A 17,223-nucleotide genomic window follows, 5' to 3' on the forward strand; every position below is an offset into this window, starting at 1 on the left:
CAATTAAGATGAACTAATCATGGGTCAGCACAAGGACAGCCCAAAGTCCACCTACGAATACAGTTTCTAATAACTCTGCTTGCATGCACAGTGAAATGGGTTCTACAGGGCCTACCTGGCTGTAAGTTCTACTGCACGATCCCCTCTTATCTGCTACACTGACTATATTTTTGGTTTTTTCCCCCATTTCTGAGTCTTGGTGTCAGTGAAATTAAAGCTGTAGGGTCAATTTACAGTGGCTGTACCTGAAATCAGGTATTCTTTCCCCTTTGCCGTTCTAGTTACAATGTCATGTTATCAACGTTCATAGAATATACGAACAATTCCATTAATATTTTCACTCTTACTTATTACTAATATCTATCAATTTCTCATGTGAATGATACACCAAGTCTCTCTGAATCACACAACTATCCAAGCCAGACAATGCTAATACGGTCATTGTACTAATTCTACTTTATCAAAAATGCTGGTTTAATTTATTCTGTTCCCACTCAAGCTTGCAAAAGTGCCCTGGCTTCTGTTACCACCCTGCTCCTCACAACAACGTACTGCAAGCACAAACCTCTTTTTCATGTGTTTGACGCCATTTTTGCTCCTTCAGTAGTCTCTGCAAATGGCACTCACAGGACTGACAGTAAAAAGCTTGCAAGAGACAAGATTTACTACTTGAATCCCACTGAAGAATGAGCTATGAAAACAGAGGCATACCAACAACACAGGTCCTACCTCTTTGCCAGCCCTCCAAAATACTGTTATCTGACCGATGCTTGAGGACCGTCGTCTCCGTGTCTCCAGGAAACTCTGGGTTCAGGCCGAGAAGGAGAAAGTGAATTGCTGTACTGCAAGTGGAGCTCTGCCAAAACAAAGTAGGAGCTACACAGAGACAGCCCTGGAAGAAATCTTTCATTTGGGCAACACTATAAAACTTGTCTATGGCTTCCAAGGAAAATCAGGGTTGAAATTCAGCTCCTGGTTGACAAATAGAGGAAGTTCAGAGCTGCAGCAAGCGTAGGGCTCAAAGAGCTGTAGTCCTCATTTAAGCACTTCCACCCTCCCTCACCACCCCAGTTCTGTACATTGGAACTCACATTAAAGCACTCAATATCCTTTCTCGTAAGTCTACTTAAATAACAAATGCACCACTCCATCCTTCCTATTTTGCCCTGTGATTTTCTGCACAGCTGAAGTCATAACAGTCTGCTTACAGAAAGCAATCAGAGATATCTGTATAACTGAGAACATCCTTCAGGCATGAAAAAGCGTTTCAACCAGACCTGTCCAGCACACACACAAACTCAATCAATCTGCTCTCTCCAAGCAAAGAATCCAGGAACCTTTCAATGGACACAAGACTCGATCACATCATACTCCTACTGAACTGACTATAGGAACTCCAACTCTTAAAGATGGGATTGGCCTTTTTGCAAGTATTGCAGCACCTGAAACCCATAAATGTCAGAGGAGCCTGAATCTCTGCAAGTTTTGCATCAGGCACCACAACAGGACCAGTGCTTCTTCGCTACATTAGCGCTTTATTCAGACATATGTCCTAAATAAACTCCACAAGAGTTACCTTCCCTCACTGTTCATCCAAACAGAACTTAAGGGGAAAAAAGAAGTAGAACTTTGTTCCATCACCACAGAATTTAGACCAGCCTGGTATTTCTATTTTTTAATTACATTTATGATATTTCCTGTGGGTATAAGTCATGAATGCCATTCCAGTACGCTGGGAGCAATGTAAATATAGTTGTTCCCAGAGGGATCTTACAGCTGTTATGCACGGGTCAGAGATTCTGTGAAATGTAAAATCTGAGACTTTAAAAGCTTTATAGCCCACATCCTTCCCATTCCTTTTAAAAGGCACAGTTAATGGATACTGAACAACACTGCCCCAAATTTTGCCCACAAGGTATGGAAGCAGTATCTCCATTTAAATAAAGTAATATTTAGCTATAAGCAACCACCCAGTACTATTTCACTCAGGAAATGCATCAGAAATTCCCTTCTGACCCAAATTAACTCTTCTGCCACTTCATGCTGACAACTGTGCAACTGAAGGCAAGACACATGGAACTGCTTCCTCTGCAAATCATTCCCAGGAGGGGAAAAGGAGAAGTGCAGTGCAACTTCACACTGCAGCACACAAATCTGGCCCCTGCCTCCTCCTCCTCCCAGACTCCTTATTTTGACACGAGACCACTCAGAAGGACTTAAGTGAGCTCCTCTTACCCAATCTGGAGCTGTCAGCCCGTAAAAATGCAAAGGATTCGGTACTTACCTCTGATCACCATCTGGTAAAGGAAAATACTCATCAGCTGCTTCTCACAGGGACAATGTTCTGTTTTAAAACAAATGAAAATGAAACCAGACTTTAAACTTCTCTCCCTCTTTCCTCACATTACCCTCCATTGGTGTCCATAAACATTTATGGAGCGGGAGCACCTTTGCTCTCCTTAGCCAAGGAAATTATTACCAAACACAAACCGTGGCATGAGGATGCAGCGAGGCCATGACAACAGCCTTGCTGGCACTGACCAGACAATGACGTAGGGTTGCACTGCAGCAGGCTCTGTTGTGCAAGAGTGAGAAATGACAAGAGCGAGGGGAAAAAAACCCCAACCAACAAACCAGGAACCTGGATATAGAGGTAAACCACAAAGAAGAAGCCAATGCAGCACAAGCTGAGGGAACTGAATACGCCAGCACAGTCCTAATAGGGTTTCTCACATCTGTTCATTAATAGAGTTGCTTTTGAAACAGCCAACAAAGCAAACACTAAGATGATACCTTCTTCAGTCTCGGCCACAGCTAAACCAGCTCAGTAAAGCTTCAGTGGCGTGACAAAAGTCTGCGCAGTCCCTTGCCAAAGCCTTTAAAAGAGCCAGGTCCATTAGGTATGCTGCAAAACAACAACAAATCGACGAGGGACGGAGCGACACTCTTCCTCCACTCCTTTACCTGGCCAGCAAACACACAGGTAAAAGCACTTTGTGAAGCTCGCCAAAGCTCAGGAAACCTCTGTGCACGCACACACAGACAGACACAGGCAAAGCAGCCTGCCAGTAAGAGCATCCCAGCAGAGTCACCAGCACCCTCAGGGAAGGCACGGATAAGAGTCGGATTGGGGCTAAAAGGATGATTTTACTGTACCTGCCAGACAGCCTCTACAGCCAGCTCTTCCCCACCAGTGGTGTCTCAGAAACACAAGTGCTCTCCTGTAGCTTTCCAGCTCACACAGACCTTGATTCAGCAAAAACTCTGACCTTTGAGTTTCCAATAATCTCTAATGCCTCTACAGCCCACGAGTAAACAAATAAGATCCACAGTTGCACTGCCTGTAAATAAAACCAAGCACACCCGGCTCCCTGCCTTCCTCGCAGTTTTACAACAAGAGCACAATCTTCCGTTTTCCTTTTTCACAGTCAGATGAAGATTAGTTTAGAAAGAAGCACCAATGCTTCCTCAGCACACAACTTTTCTCTTTTATTTTGATCCATAATTCTTATGTTTCTCTCCTAAACAGCTTGGGAGGGCAGAACAAGAAGTCTTGTGCGCCTTGCCTCCACAAATATCAATACACTTGGGAAAGCATCAGAACAGCCAGATACCACAGCATAACAACTGAACTACAGAAGGGTGAATGTTTGATGTTAGTGTAAAAGGAACAGACAACTAAAGAGAAGTCTTTTTCACAGAACTGTTACAATCCAGAGAAACTCACTCAGAAAAACAATCGAATTAGGAGGTTAATTATTAGTAGAATGTACACAATGGCAACAGATAAGACTTCCATATCCACTGCCCTCACGGTGTTTGTCAAGACCCACACAAGCAAGACACCAACAACCACCACATGGCACTGAATCCAAGTGTCCCATAGGGGCTGGCCGTCCCCTGGTGTTTCACTACGGAACACCTTGCATGTTCTGATGCCAACTCTTAACAAGGTGGAGCATCGCTCTGATCTAGTTGGGGTTACTTTCCAGAATAGAGCAGGCTTGAAAAAAACCCCAAAGGATCGACTATCGCAAACGCAGGGGAGACACTCAAGGTGCAAGGTGAATTACAAATAGTTTTTTCTTCAGCTTTTAAAAATGTAACTTGCTCACTCTTACACAAGCTCAGAAACAGCTGTATCTATGAGGTAAACAGACTTCTGCTCTTTGCAGTCTCATGGTTTTCCACTAAGGCACTTCATAACCAACAGAAGCAGAAGCAGAAATACAACAGAGCAGGATAAGAGGGTAGGCCTCAGCTGAACAGGGTAACAAGGAATTGGAACTGAACACAGTAATTGGTAAGCAGCCAGCAATGAAACACAAAGAACAGAGTGAAATTACAAGCACAGATTTTTCCACCAGTAAAATATGACTGGAATCAGCCAAATACGATTTCACTATAAAATTTGTTTTAAAGGACCTTCAACTAAAGGAGTAGTTTGAAGCAATGCTAAAGGGATGGAACTGCTGTTCCAGAGAGCCAAGGGAGGTGACAGAGCCCTTGCCCAACAGTTTCCCATTTTCCTCCTCCATACACACTCACCTGCCTATGCAGTCCCTGACCTGCAAAGCACATGTTATCACCAGGGCCAACAGCTGCCCCAAATGCTTAACGCACAACCACATCCCATCTCCAAACACCAAACCATTTACCAATGGAACCAATCTCTCTCTAGCATATCATTAAGGGATCGTGGAAAGATGCCATTAACTTCAAGAGCATCAGCCCTTTTCTCAGCTCTGTGTTTAGTTTCACATTCACCAGCTGTGATACGCAGGAGCTTGTGTTCCACACAAGAGCTCCTGTTGGTCCAAGCATGTGCCATACAGAGATCCCCACAAGCAATGACATTTGTATTCCTGGCAGGTTTGTTTCTTTAAATACAAGCCACACTGGAAGTTTCACTTTTCACTCTGGAAAAAAGGCCAAACCTGTGTGTAACAGCTGCTGTCTGGAATGCCCAGGACATGTGTGTGATCCCCTCCACCATTACGAAATGAAACAGCTTTCAGGAAAATTAGAAGGGTGTCTGTTTTTTCTAAGCATAAAACCCTTAATATTTACACTAATCAAATACAACAGTGTCCACTTAGAACAGTATTCATGCAGGAACCCAACCAAGCAGAACTACTTTCCCATGAAGATCTTATCCTCAGCCTGGGCAAACTCCAAGTCACACCAGACACACAGCAGCTCTGCTCTACGCATCCCTGCAGTAATTACACCCAAGGAACACAGCAGCATGTGGCTCAAAACCAATAATGATTGTAAAAGCCCAGATCAGAAGCACAATGGAAAAGCATAATGATAAAATGTACAGTGGGAAAACATAGAAGGTGGCTGGATACAGTCAAAATCCACAGTTCTCTTGTGAGACCTCGTCTGGAACACTGTGTCCAGTTCTGGAATCCTTAATGTGAGAAGGACATGGAGCTGTTGGAACGGGTCCAAAGATGATCTACAAAGATGATTGGAGGGCTGGAGCACCTTCCCTAGGAGGACAGGCTGAAAGAGTTGGGCTTGTTCAGCCTGGAGAAGAGAAGGCTCAGAGATCTTCTAGCAACCTTCCAGTACCTGAAGGGGACTACAGGAAAGCTGGAGAGGGGCTATTCACAATGACTTGTGGGGATAGGACCGGGGCAATGGGTATAAACTGGAGAGGGGCAGATTTAGACTAGACGTTAGGAAGAACTTCTTCACTGCGAGAGTAGTGAGACGCTGGAACAGGCTGCCCAGGGATGTTGTGTATGCCCCATCCCTGGAGGTGCTCAAGGCCAGGTTGGATGGAGCCTTGGGCAGCCTGATTTAGTGGGATGTCACTGCCCAAGGCAGGGGGGTTGGAGTTAGATAATCTCTAAGGTCCCTTCCAACCCAAACTATTCTATGATTCTATGAAAATATGAAATGATTTACAAGGAGACAGAGAGCAGAAAGCCTGTTTAGTTGATTTCTGTAAAAGAATAAATAGAGAATAAAAGCCTTAGGCAGAAGTTTGCATTTCTTCCTGGATAACAAATACTTTGTAACTTCACTAAAAGTGCTGTGGAGCTTTACAGTTCCAAGCTCCACAAAGATGGCACAGAGTGAAGACAGGGGTGACTTTCAGGAGGGACAGGGAGGAAGGGTGGAAGGACTGCAGCAATCAAACAGGGAAAAGGGGGGAAACATACCAAGGAAATAGGGAGAGAAAAGACACAGAGCTCTGTGGGAAAGAGTGGAACCAAGGAACAAAGATCAAAAAGTCGTGGTCTGAAACTGCAAATGCTCCAGAAAGAAGTACCATGGAGAAAACCGCATTCCCTGCAGGATCTCCAAGAAAGTGAAAGAAATGTGAACTAGGCAGCAAGAATATACCTGGAATAGTTAATGTAGGACATCTGCTATCAAAACAGATTGCTTTAACGCATACAGCTCCTTTATGGCTCACTCACGTGCACCCAGCAGAACCGGCTTGAGAAGGAAAATGGTTTCTGAGACCCAGTGAAGCTCTTAAGTGAATTCATATTTCTGTTAAGAGCAAGCAGTCTCATTTCAGAGTTCTAAAAGAGATCCCTCTTGTATAACGGGCTGCCTTCAATGCAGTCCACCAGATAAGCTTTCACAGCGGCAGAACAAGCCAGAGCCATCTGAGGAAGAAGAAGCATCAGTTCGATAACAAAAGGCAAATGGTTTAGCACGGTTCATATCATTCAGGCAATGCACTACACTTCAGATCTTCCATGTCTATACATGGCATCACCTTGTCTGCACACAACAGAGGGAAGGATTCCCCCCTATAAGCTTGTTCATAGCACAGAGGGGATGTGCCCAGACATCTGCCACCAGCATAACATGTTTGCTTATCCTGTGCTGTTCTGAAACATCCATGACCCGGACTGCTCCAGCAGTCCAGTTTTCAGAAAGGTCATTGCAAGCAGTGAAGTGTTAAAATGTAATGCTACCTGCCTCTGCCCTTTTCTCTCTCACTATCAGCTCGCTGTACGTCTCCCAACACGCAAAAAAGCAAACCAATTGCAATCAAGGCCACTGGGGAAAAAGCTATCAATAATAATGTTCTTCCCAGTGCTGCAGCCTGGCAGCTGAAGCTATGCCATTGTCGTGAGAAGAGATCTGTAAAAAGGGGGGGAATGACTACAACTGAAATATTAAGAAAAGATATCTCCTTTTTCTCTTTTGCTTTCTGCTCCCATCACACGGGCAGGAAGGAAACAGCCTTCTTAGCTGATGAACTTCCATTGCTACAGTTCTCTCTTTCTTACCCACCTTTGTTTCTGGCTGTTCCTCAATGAGCAAAGAGTGGTCCTGAAGAATTATGATTTATGTCTTAAAAGACTGTTCATTCCCATCCTGCACCAGAGCCTCCACCTCCTGGCAGCAACGCTGTAATTAAGTAGATAGCATCGAGCATTCTCTGCATTACTGGACTGAAGTAGCAGAGCTATTCCATTTAAACCTTTCACCCCAGTTAGATCATTTAAACAATCCTGCTTGTGGCTTGTTTAGGCTACTCCTTCCCAGAGCACTCAAAAGGAAGAGGGCCCAAAAGCACTAAAGACACCCAGTCAGTACCAGTCTTACCCTGGTCCTAATTAAGCACAGCTCGCGCAGACAAAGCAAGGCCTTATCTCTCCTGTACCAGTCGTGAAGCCATCCTTATCATACGAAAAGTGGCATTTTACAAAACCAGCAAATAACTAGATTAATGAAAGGCAATCATGTGTTAAGTTCACAGACAAACTGAAAACACACCAGAGCCCAAACCCCACAGGAACGAACTTAATGTCAGCAGCAAGCTGTGTGAAGGCTCTGTGCCCAACTGGTGACCCCCAATTTACAGTGGAGTTGACAGCTACCACAGAGAACATCGAGAGGAAGAGGGTCATTCACCTCTCCCATTTTATTGCTCAGTTGAATAAGCAAATTAAGTCAGAAGCCTGCTGACTTTAAGTCCATGTAATTCCTTCCCTCATTTTTCATTTATCACTGTCAATATTGGATCTGGACAATATTTGATCTTCAGGCTCTTTGTGCTTACTTTTATCTCTGCCTTTTATCACAAAGCCGAGTGCACTCTACATTGCAGAGGAGATTCCTCCAATATCTTGGATGATGCGGGGGGAAACACCAAAGTATAAACAGCTCCTCACCTAACCCCACAAATGTTAAGAATCAGTAATTCCAAGTTGTGATTCACCCCCATCAAGGAACCAATTAAAACTAAAATCAACATTGTCGATTCTTTAGATAGGATAAAATCAATAAAGCAAAGAATCTATGCCCAAATAAAAGGTATAAACCACGTGCTGGATATGACTGTAAAGAAAAACTGCAATAAAGACAATGGAGTTTTGTTCCTAAGTCAGTTTGAACAGCTTTCCTCATGTGCACTTTGAGGTTCATGGCAGCAACTTCCAAGATGCCCAAGAAGTAGCCACAGCACAGCTGGCTGTATGGAAAAGATCCATAACAAAAAGAGATACTGCATCCAATAAACCAAATAATCATTACAGACACAAGGCTCCTTGGATGTAAATGCACGAAGCTGAATGAAGTCCAAAGCTGGGAAAATAAAGATAATATGTCAAAGCCAAACTGTGAAAGGGTAACACTTATTACAGACTGGCTGTATCCACACTGGTTTAATTAGGTGTATTTTGCCTTTTTCCAGGAGGTCAGAGGAAGGAAATTTGCATATATGGAAACAGAGAAAACAGGTAAAAATAATTAATGCTTCCAGGGGGTTGAATGGAAAGGAGAAACAAAAACTCGTTACTTGGTTACATTTTACACACTTAGTCGATGTTCAACCCCAAATTCAGCTTAGCTAATGCTCAGAAACAGACACGTATCTTGAGGACCTTTCCCACCCGCTGAGGTACGACAGCGTGCTTTCTTTTTCCATACAGTTTCCTCAAGCTCGGCTCCTCACTGCTCTGGTTACCACAATGCCTGTATCCCCAGGGAACTGCAGGCAAGGGCTGCAGGTGCTGCCAGCTGGTGAGGACACACAAACGCTGAAGGGGCTGTTCCCCCTCCAGGGGCTTCCCCATCACCACCCATGCTGGCTATACGAATGCTCACATGAGCACGAACCATGCCACAAGTGGAAAGAGACACCCAAGCCATCCACAGAAATCTCCACTTTCATATAAGCTTGTTTGGAAAAATATTTAAACGCACCTCTAACTCTGCCTCCCATCCTTCTTCCTTTATATTTTCCAGGATGCAGAGGTGAAGTGACCTGGTACACAAATTCAGTTTAAAACAACATGAATGATACAGCTGCTTGATCCCATTATTCATTATGCCTGGAAAAAAGCTTCGCATGAACCAGGAATTCTCTTTCTCCTTATTTTCCATGAAATAATGTTACAGGTTGTGGTCACTAAGAGAGCAGTGCCAGAACAACATGATGAGAGGAGTTTGGACTCTTTCAGTGCTGCAGGTGCACAGATTTAGCCACATCCTTCCCCTGCTCGTCAGAAGTCAACAATCTGACTGCGGTTGAACTGTCGGGAAGAATGGTATCTGGAAAGGTACACACGATCAGGCAGCCTGAGTGCAAGGGACACCGTCCACGCTTTGAGATCAGCAGTCAAAACAGCCTGGAGATTCGCTAGGACACCAGGCTGTGATCAGGGAGAAGTGCCTGTACAGCCTAACTTATGGAAGTACAACTGAACAGCTTTGTGCGGAAGTGTCTGAGAGGTACTGACCCAGAACAGCACTACAGCAAAGCTTCACCTAGCACCCCCGACACAGGCACTCAACTCTGTACTCTGCTGCAGGAAGGAAAACAACACGCGGAGCTGCACAATTCCATCATGTGCATCAACAGCTATGGCAGCTTTCATGTTTGCAATGAAATCAAAATCTTAATTCCTGTTCACACCCAAGTTAAAAGCTCTCTGCTGCCTTACTTCCTTCACTTCTTGTGTTTCATTTTACCCTGTCACAGGGATTAAATTCCCTATGTTTTCATGCAAACGCCTGACTTTCCTGGCTGCACCTGAACATTGGTCAAAGCTCTCCCTTCCCACTCCTCTCCATGCCAAGGGACCCACGTAGACGTAGCCTTGCCCAAGCATCATTTTGGAACGAGGCCACACTTGCGTTTTCAAGAGGGACATTGAGCCACCTGGAAGTTGCTTTATGGTTCTGCTAAGTGCAAAGCCTTTCAGACCCTCAAGCTGAGCCAAACCCCTGACCTACTGTGCCCTCTAGGACCAGCAATGTTCTTCCACCACTTCGGAGAGGAAATATAGGAGCCGCCAGTTTAAACAGCACATGACATGGCAATCGAGCATCACCCCCATAGGACACCATCACACGCTGTTCCCACAGATCAAACATGGCGGGGCCTAGTTTGCAGGACAATCTTTAAGGCTTTCGAACAACTCTGCTCCATTTTAAGGCAGACAGAAAAGAACTCTGCAAAAGCAGAAGCTTCGGTTTGAATTTTAGACCACATTTACATGTCAGCATAAGAATCTGATCTAATGTTTGTCACAATCATTTAACTGAACTCAACAAGCACAAGGGTTTCCATTTCTTTTGTGCCAGTCTCTGCACACACATTTAACCATATAAACACTATGCTGTATAATATCATGAGGACTTTGGCATGGAACTGTCTAAGCATTGCACATGATTCACAGCAAAGGGCTGGGTTCTTTTTAGTAATATTAAAACCTTCTTTGGCCTTTGGGACCCAACCATAGCCCATTCCTATATCTGCAGTAACACAGATTTCGATCTCACTGATCTTCTCCCCTCCTCAAGACAAAAAGAATTTGCATAGTGGGTGACTAACTAACCCCCTTGAGGCTCAATGCTCAGGTGCTCTCACGCTCCTAAACTGTATTACTGTATTTTCCTACTTATTTTTGGACAACGCACATTCCTTTTGTTTCAACAGATTCACAACAGACAAAGTCAGAGACAACACCCCATCTGAGTTACCTCATAAATCAGCAATAACATCAGAAGAACAAACAGAAAACTACAAACAGAAGTACAAACAGAAACTTCCCTCATCCAGCCTTCAGCACCAGACCATCCTGCTGGTGCACCACCGCACCATGATCGTGCTGCTGCACTGCTCTCACACTGTGTCCCAAACACATCTCTGCTCCTGAGGACCTGGCCAGCTGCAGATTACAGGGCTCTTCATGGCAACACTTCTCACTCCTTCCCTTCATCTTCACTACCAGCCCAGCCTGAACAAAACCATTTCGAAACACCAGCACTCAAACCACTGTGTTTTTCGCGTTGCCACTTGCTCTGGGCAAAGGCTCTGCCACTCACTCTCACCCAGACTCAAGTGTGATTCACCTACGACAAGAAAACCAGAGCGGTTTAAAGACAATAGCATTTAGGTCTGGTGTCAACAAATAATAGCACAGCTGTCCTAAAGTATGCTAAGCATTATAGGTCTCCTTTACAGGACAGCAAATGTGAGGAGCGGAGCTGAAGCTTGGACACTTACCTTGTCAGCGGCAGACTTGGGAATGTGAGGTCTCGGGAACAGAATTCACAGGCTCCCCACCACAGCCCTTTTGCCTCTGGAAGGTTACCTTCTGCCCACAGAGAGCACTCCCTGATTCTTTGCCTCTGGCACAGGCCAGACTACGCTCCCTGAGGCTGCTGGCACAGCCAGGGCTGGCTCTGCAACTAGCTGTGTCTGCCAGGTGTCATCCTTTGCCACCACAAACCTTAAATACCCACCATTCAAGTGTTCATCAAAGAGAAAAGGCAGTCATTCTACGCAAAACCAATTTCCCACTGAAACTCACTGCTTTTCCCTTTTTTCTGAGCACCATTCAGTCCCTCCCAGCCCACCCTCAGTTATACGTTTCCCTACCAAAGGACAGCCCACATTGCACCACAAAATTAAGGCAGGCATTTTTTCAGCAACATGACACCTGATACCTTCTTACCAAGCAGAACAACAGCTTTCTGAACAAACTCGGGCTTTACAGTTATCAGAGCCATCTCTCCTCTGCCTCAGCGGAGGCTAGAGGACAGCGTTTTGTCCCTGTTTTTCTTTCTTGCCTCTCTCAGCTGGACGGAAGCTAGTAAGCTCCTCATTGATGAAATGACTATGCCAAGGTACTGGCAGATGGTCCTGTGTTCCAAGCACATCTTCCCATTGCCTCCCTCCCAGAAGTCCTAATCTATACAGTGTAATCATCACAGAAACATATGCTCCCTGACAGAAAGCTTCCCTTCCATTATCTCTGTACTCCAGGGGACTGCCCTCAAAACCTCGGCAGCACGAAGCAAGTCCCTTCCTACTTACGTCTCAGTTTTCTATATGCCTGAAAACACAGTCACCAGGTCCTGGCTAAAGGGCCTGTACAGGCCTAAAATTCATGCTCATCTCCCCATAGTGGTGTCCATATCCTAGTCCACTGCCAAGAAAAATGGACACATGTGTAGGCATATTAAAAAAATATATAAAGTAATATATACGTCGTATTTCTTAAATGTAGTACTTTGCCACTGATTTATTTACAGGTCCCTGGAACAGTACACAAGCCTTTCTCTTAGATGAAAAGCCATACACTATAATTTATTACGTCAGGTACCAGTAAATCTCTTGTGCAACACTTCCATTTAAATGGCGAGTGAGTCAGGCACTAATTGCATATCTCATATATCTTAAAACAACCTGTTTGTTTCATCTGCTGGCTCCCTCTCCCGCATCAATTTAATCAGATCCTTGTGATTGATGACTTCATTAATAGGGTCATCATATCCTAGCACACAGCAACTTCTAGAGAGAGTGTCAGGAGGGAAGAACGAGTACCTCCCCTTTGCGCACACAGTTCTGAGCAGAGGAATAATGACCGCTAGCAGCGTCCCTGATGTGGGAAGGGCTGCAAAGGTCATTTCTAGACACTCGGGCCCTCTTTGGCTGGCTCAGCTGGGGCTCCTCAGAGAATGCTAAGGGTAGGACAGGCACAGACAAGCCACCATAATGTGAAGCTCTGTTGTAACTCTCCAATGTAAGACCAAACCTTCTGAAAAATCACTTCTTTCCAGAGGAAAAGATAATTTATCACCAGTTCTTCTCTGCATTGAATGCCAATAGTATTGAACAGCTTTCCCCCACTGAAGATAGCGAAAAACACCAACAGAAAGTAGAAAAGCTTCCCTCTAACCTTTGCCACCACCTTTTCAACTTCAAGTCGAAAGCAAGACCTTTTCTCACACTGTGGAACGCTGTAAATCACTCCTGATAGTCACAAGGAATAACCTAAGCTTAGTAACTCCCAAACTACCTCACTTACAAAAGGTGAAAGAGTGAAAAGGCACATCCATTTCTAGATTGTTGGAAAGACCAATAGGCCTAACACAGGCAAGGGTGGACAAGAAAAGAGTGTGAGAATTATTATTTAGCCAGCAGTAAAAATAACATAATTATACTTCTGGAGTTTTTGTCATCCAAATCCAAAGAAGCCAAAGCACTTTGATAGCATGCCTTCCCAATCCTCCCAAACAGTAAAGGAAAGGAAAACAGAAGGAACTAGGCACTTATCAGGAGAAACGGTACGTACAGAAGAGCATGCAATAGTGCTGCTGAAGTGCCCAGAAGCAGTAATGGCCTGGCAATGGCATAAATCACCTCCACCTCTACTAAGTACTTGGGTGAAACTGTATTCAAAGTGAGACACATCTGCCTTGAGCCGTTACTTTCTATTGTTCTAAAATCATCATAAACTGACAAAAACATACTACTTAAAAACATGGTAAACCAGCAAATTCCTAGGGGGAAAACCCTGTCTCTGCCTTTTGCTGTGTACTGGAGATCCAAGATTACACTTGAGCATGTGAGGATCAAAAAGGCTCTCGGTGATCATCTGTCAAGAGGAGAATTTGGATGCAGAATACTTTGGGAGGATGGCCAGCCTGGTATACAGCAGCGAGCAAACAGGGAAGGATACTTGTTGGAGGGAGAAACGCACAATAGGCTCCAGAAACTAAACACGCCATACATAATTAAAGCAATTTATTACAGTTATGTGGCTTCGCACATTTGCAAATGCATTTTCCCCTCTTCAGTCTCAGAGTGATGTGCTTATTCATGCAAACTGAAAGGAAATACGTAAACAGTTTTGGAAATACACAAGCAGAAGGTGTGAGAAGGGAACATTTTATATGGCATTATTTTGCAAATGCCTCCAGATTCCTCTCTGGTCACTGTGTGGGCAGTGCGTTCCCAGGCCAAGAGCTGGCTGGATGGGAGAAGTGGGACTGTGAAGCTATTCATGAATCGTGTTTTGTCTTTTGCCACTGAGGTTCATTAGTGCCTGCTAGTGCACTGGGGATGAGGGAGGGCTCATTCTGGCAGGAAATGCAGGCACGAGGAGCCTGGAATGCTCAGTGCACTGGAGGACGTGCCGAAGGAGCTAGGCCCTCTTGCTGACTCCCTACCCACACAGGATCTTTGGATTACACTGCTCAGACAGCTGGGCTGCTCTGTGACCTTTCATCCGGATGTACCACACACAACCATTCAAGGAGAGTGAATCCATCACAATGAAGTTCTCACAGCCCAGGCAGCCCTGTGCCCAACCCCTGTGTAAATAAAAATATAAGTGACATCCTCCTGGTGGCCTAGACCTTCCCTGACCTCACAGCACCTCCCAGCTGCCCAAGACAGATGGACAGAGGAGACCCTGTGCTCACAGCTATGCTGGAGCAGCAGTGCTGGCAAACTAAAGGCTCCACACAACGTACCGTACACTCAGCTGCTGGGATCACGGGAACTATACCACATCTCCTTGCCGTGGAAACTCCCCATCATACAGCACGCTATTCCTGACAGCTGAAGATATTATAGAAATAGAAATGCAGACCCCTGGCTCACTAGGAAAGGACACTGCCCACGATTTCTCTCTTGACCACCTTTGCCAGCAGATTCTCCTTCCCCCAGTCCCCAGCAGTCTCTGTAACACAGGGCAGCTCCACAGCCATGGCAACGCAGGAAAACAAGGCAATCCATAGTGCCCAAAAGGTAGGGCGTAAAGAAACAGGGTGGGAGGAAGCACAGATGGATAACTGTATCTCACAGCCCATCAATGCTCCAGTATCCCTCAGAGCAGAGGGATGTGGGAATGACAGGGCTGCAATACAGACCTGGCCCCTTCCAGAATGCTCTCGCTGCAAGAGGAATCAAGAAGCAGCCTGTACAACAAGTGAGGGAGTATTTGGGGGTCTGCTGAGTTTAGGGGTAATTTGTGTTCCATTTTTAAACCAGTAACAACAAGAGGCTGATGCGGGATGAAGAATAGTATAAAAGAGAGAAAATTACTCAGCTGTGTAAGAAGAGAATGAAATAACAGCAGCACTTACAGGCAGGAGAACTACAGAAGTCACCAGGCTGTGATCATAGCGGACTGTAAACCACAGCACATCACATCAATGAGGGGGAAAAGATCTGTCATGTGCAGAGGTTTACATAGAGTCCGATAGAAAAATCCTCTAGTAAGAGAAAAACATAATCCAATCGATATGGAAACAATTTCCATATTACATAAATCGTGGTACAAAATGCAGAACACAAATTCTGGAAAAGGGGTGTGTAATGCTGACATACAGCAAGTGTCAATAAAATCTGATACGACCCTAATGATGGCAAACAGCAAGTCTATCCATTTGAACTGATCAAACCAACAGCAGGGAAAGCTGTTAAGGATCTGCAGTCGCAAACACTGTGCTCTAATGAAGCAGAAATGGTGGCATGATGAGTTTTTGATTAACAAATGTGACTTCTGTAGCTTGCAAATAAGGCAAAATGAAGGAATTTGTTTTGGTGCTGCATTTCCAGAGCACCCAGACCAGCCAGCACCTGACTTGCCATGAGGACTCTGTGCACTTTAGCAGCACAAACAAACTACAATCCAAACAATAATTCCACTACCCTCAGTAATCTTCAATGTTAATAAAAGCAAACTGAACAGTGGAAATTATAACCACTCAGACCCTTTTTTTTCTAAACAGGTTCATAAACCAATTATTACCTCAAAAAAATGGGAAAAGCAGACACTTCATGAAGGCACACAGCAAGCAGTGACAGCAAACACATGCAGAAAAAAATGCAAATTAAGTTCTATTAAGAGGCATAAGGAATTAAAAGGCAAGCAGTACAAGAACTAAAATGTGCTTTCCACTGCTCAGTTCTCACCACTTTATCCTAAGCCAACAGGAAAACATTGAAGTAATGGATTGAAATTGATAATTGAAACAATAACAAAGAAAAACATCTGAAGTCTGGTGGGCTTTTCTCCTTTTCTTTGTTTTAAATCCGACAGGAGCTTTGAGAGACACATAAAAAAAAAATCCCAGTCTAGAGGCGAGAGTGGATAGATCAAGAACCATTAATTTGGTTTCCTAATAGAAGAACAAGGAAAAACACAATGAAACTTGAGGGCACCAGTGTGGGTATTTGAGATGATGCAGTTTCTCGTTACACAGAACAATCCTGTAATGCTTACTGGCATAAACAGTGATGCTAAGAAAACTATGAAACATTAATGCTTTTATTATGAGCACATAATAACTTCCACCTTTACAACTGTGTCAGCTTTAAGGGGAGACAGTAATCTTGCAGGTTGGTTGTTCCACCTCCTCCGGCTACTTCCTCACCACACATTACTCAGCTGGAGCTATGTCTTCTGGTCTCAGTGCATCAAGGGCTGGCTGCTCTGAGAGCGGAAGAGCAAGAGACCAGTCCCAATATACCTGCACGTGGTGGCCTATGTGCTGGTGACAAGCTCCATCAACAGGCTCAAGCAAATGAAGCGATGAAACGGGTCCAGTCAAGAGCAGAAGGAGATGAAGTCAAGGACAGCACAAGACAGGAGACACAAGTTCAGAAGACAAGCCAAGTTCATGGTCCATCCAGGACAGAAGATATGACAGACGCAATGACCACACCATGCAGCCAGGATGGAAGGCCCAGCCTTAGGGCAGTCCCCGGGGCAAACTGGGGTCCAGGGATGGGGAGGGGGGGGGGCGGGAGGGAGGGCAGCCTGTGCAAATGAAGCTCCTCAGGCTAATGCTGAGCTGGTTTCTGCAACCTCCAAATGCAAGCAAGGGCTGCGCTCATCTAAGGTAACACACAGACGATGTGCCAAAGGTGTGGTACCAAGGGTGGCTTGTACTCAACACATTCTGCTGTCCCCACTGGAACACACACAGAATCTCAGA

General features: G+C 44.8%; 1 protein-coding gene across 6 annotated transcripts in view; it reads right to left on the reverse strand.

Moving 5' to 3' along the window:
* NDST2 (N-deacetylase and N-sulfotransferase 2) overlaps window positions 1-17,223 on the reverse strand; it is a 114,176-nt gene that overhangs the window by 43,647 nt on the left and 53,306 nt on the right. For 2 of the 6 annotated variants that reach the window (XM_054070882.1, XM_054070883.1), the window contains one exon: window positions 2,285-2,344. The exons of 2 other annotated variants lie outside the window; for them this stretch is intronic. The gene's annotated coding sequence lies outside the window, so the exon portion shown is untranslated. Of the gene's footprint in view, window positions 1-729; window positions 857-2,284; window positions 2,345-3,156; window positions 3,233-17,223 lie in introns of those variants that run through there. 2 more of the 6 variants (XM_054070885.1, XM_054070888.1) reach the window with 2 other exon arrangements.

This window comes from Cuculus canorus, chromosome 7, assembly GCF_017976375.1.
Source record: "Cuculus canorus isolate bCucCan1 chromosome 7, bCucCan1.pri, whole genome shotgun sequence".
Classification (NCBI taxonomy): Eukaryota; Metazoa; Chordata; class Aves; order Cuculiformes; family Cuculidae; genus Cuculus; species Cuculus canorus.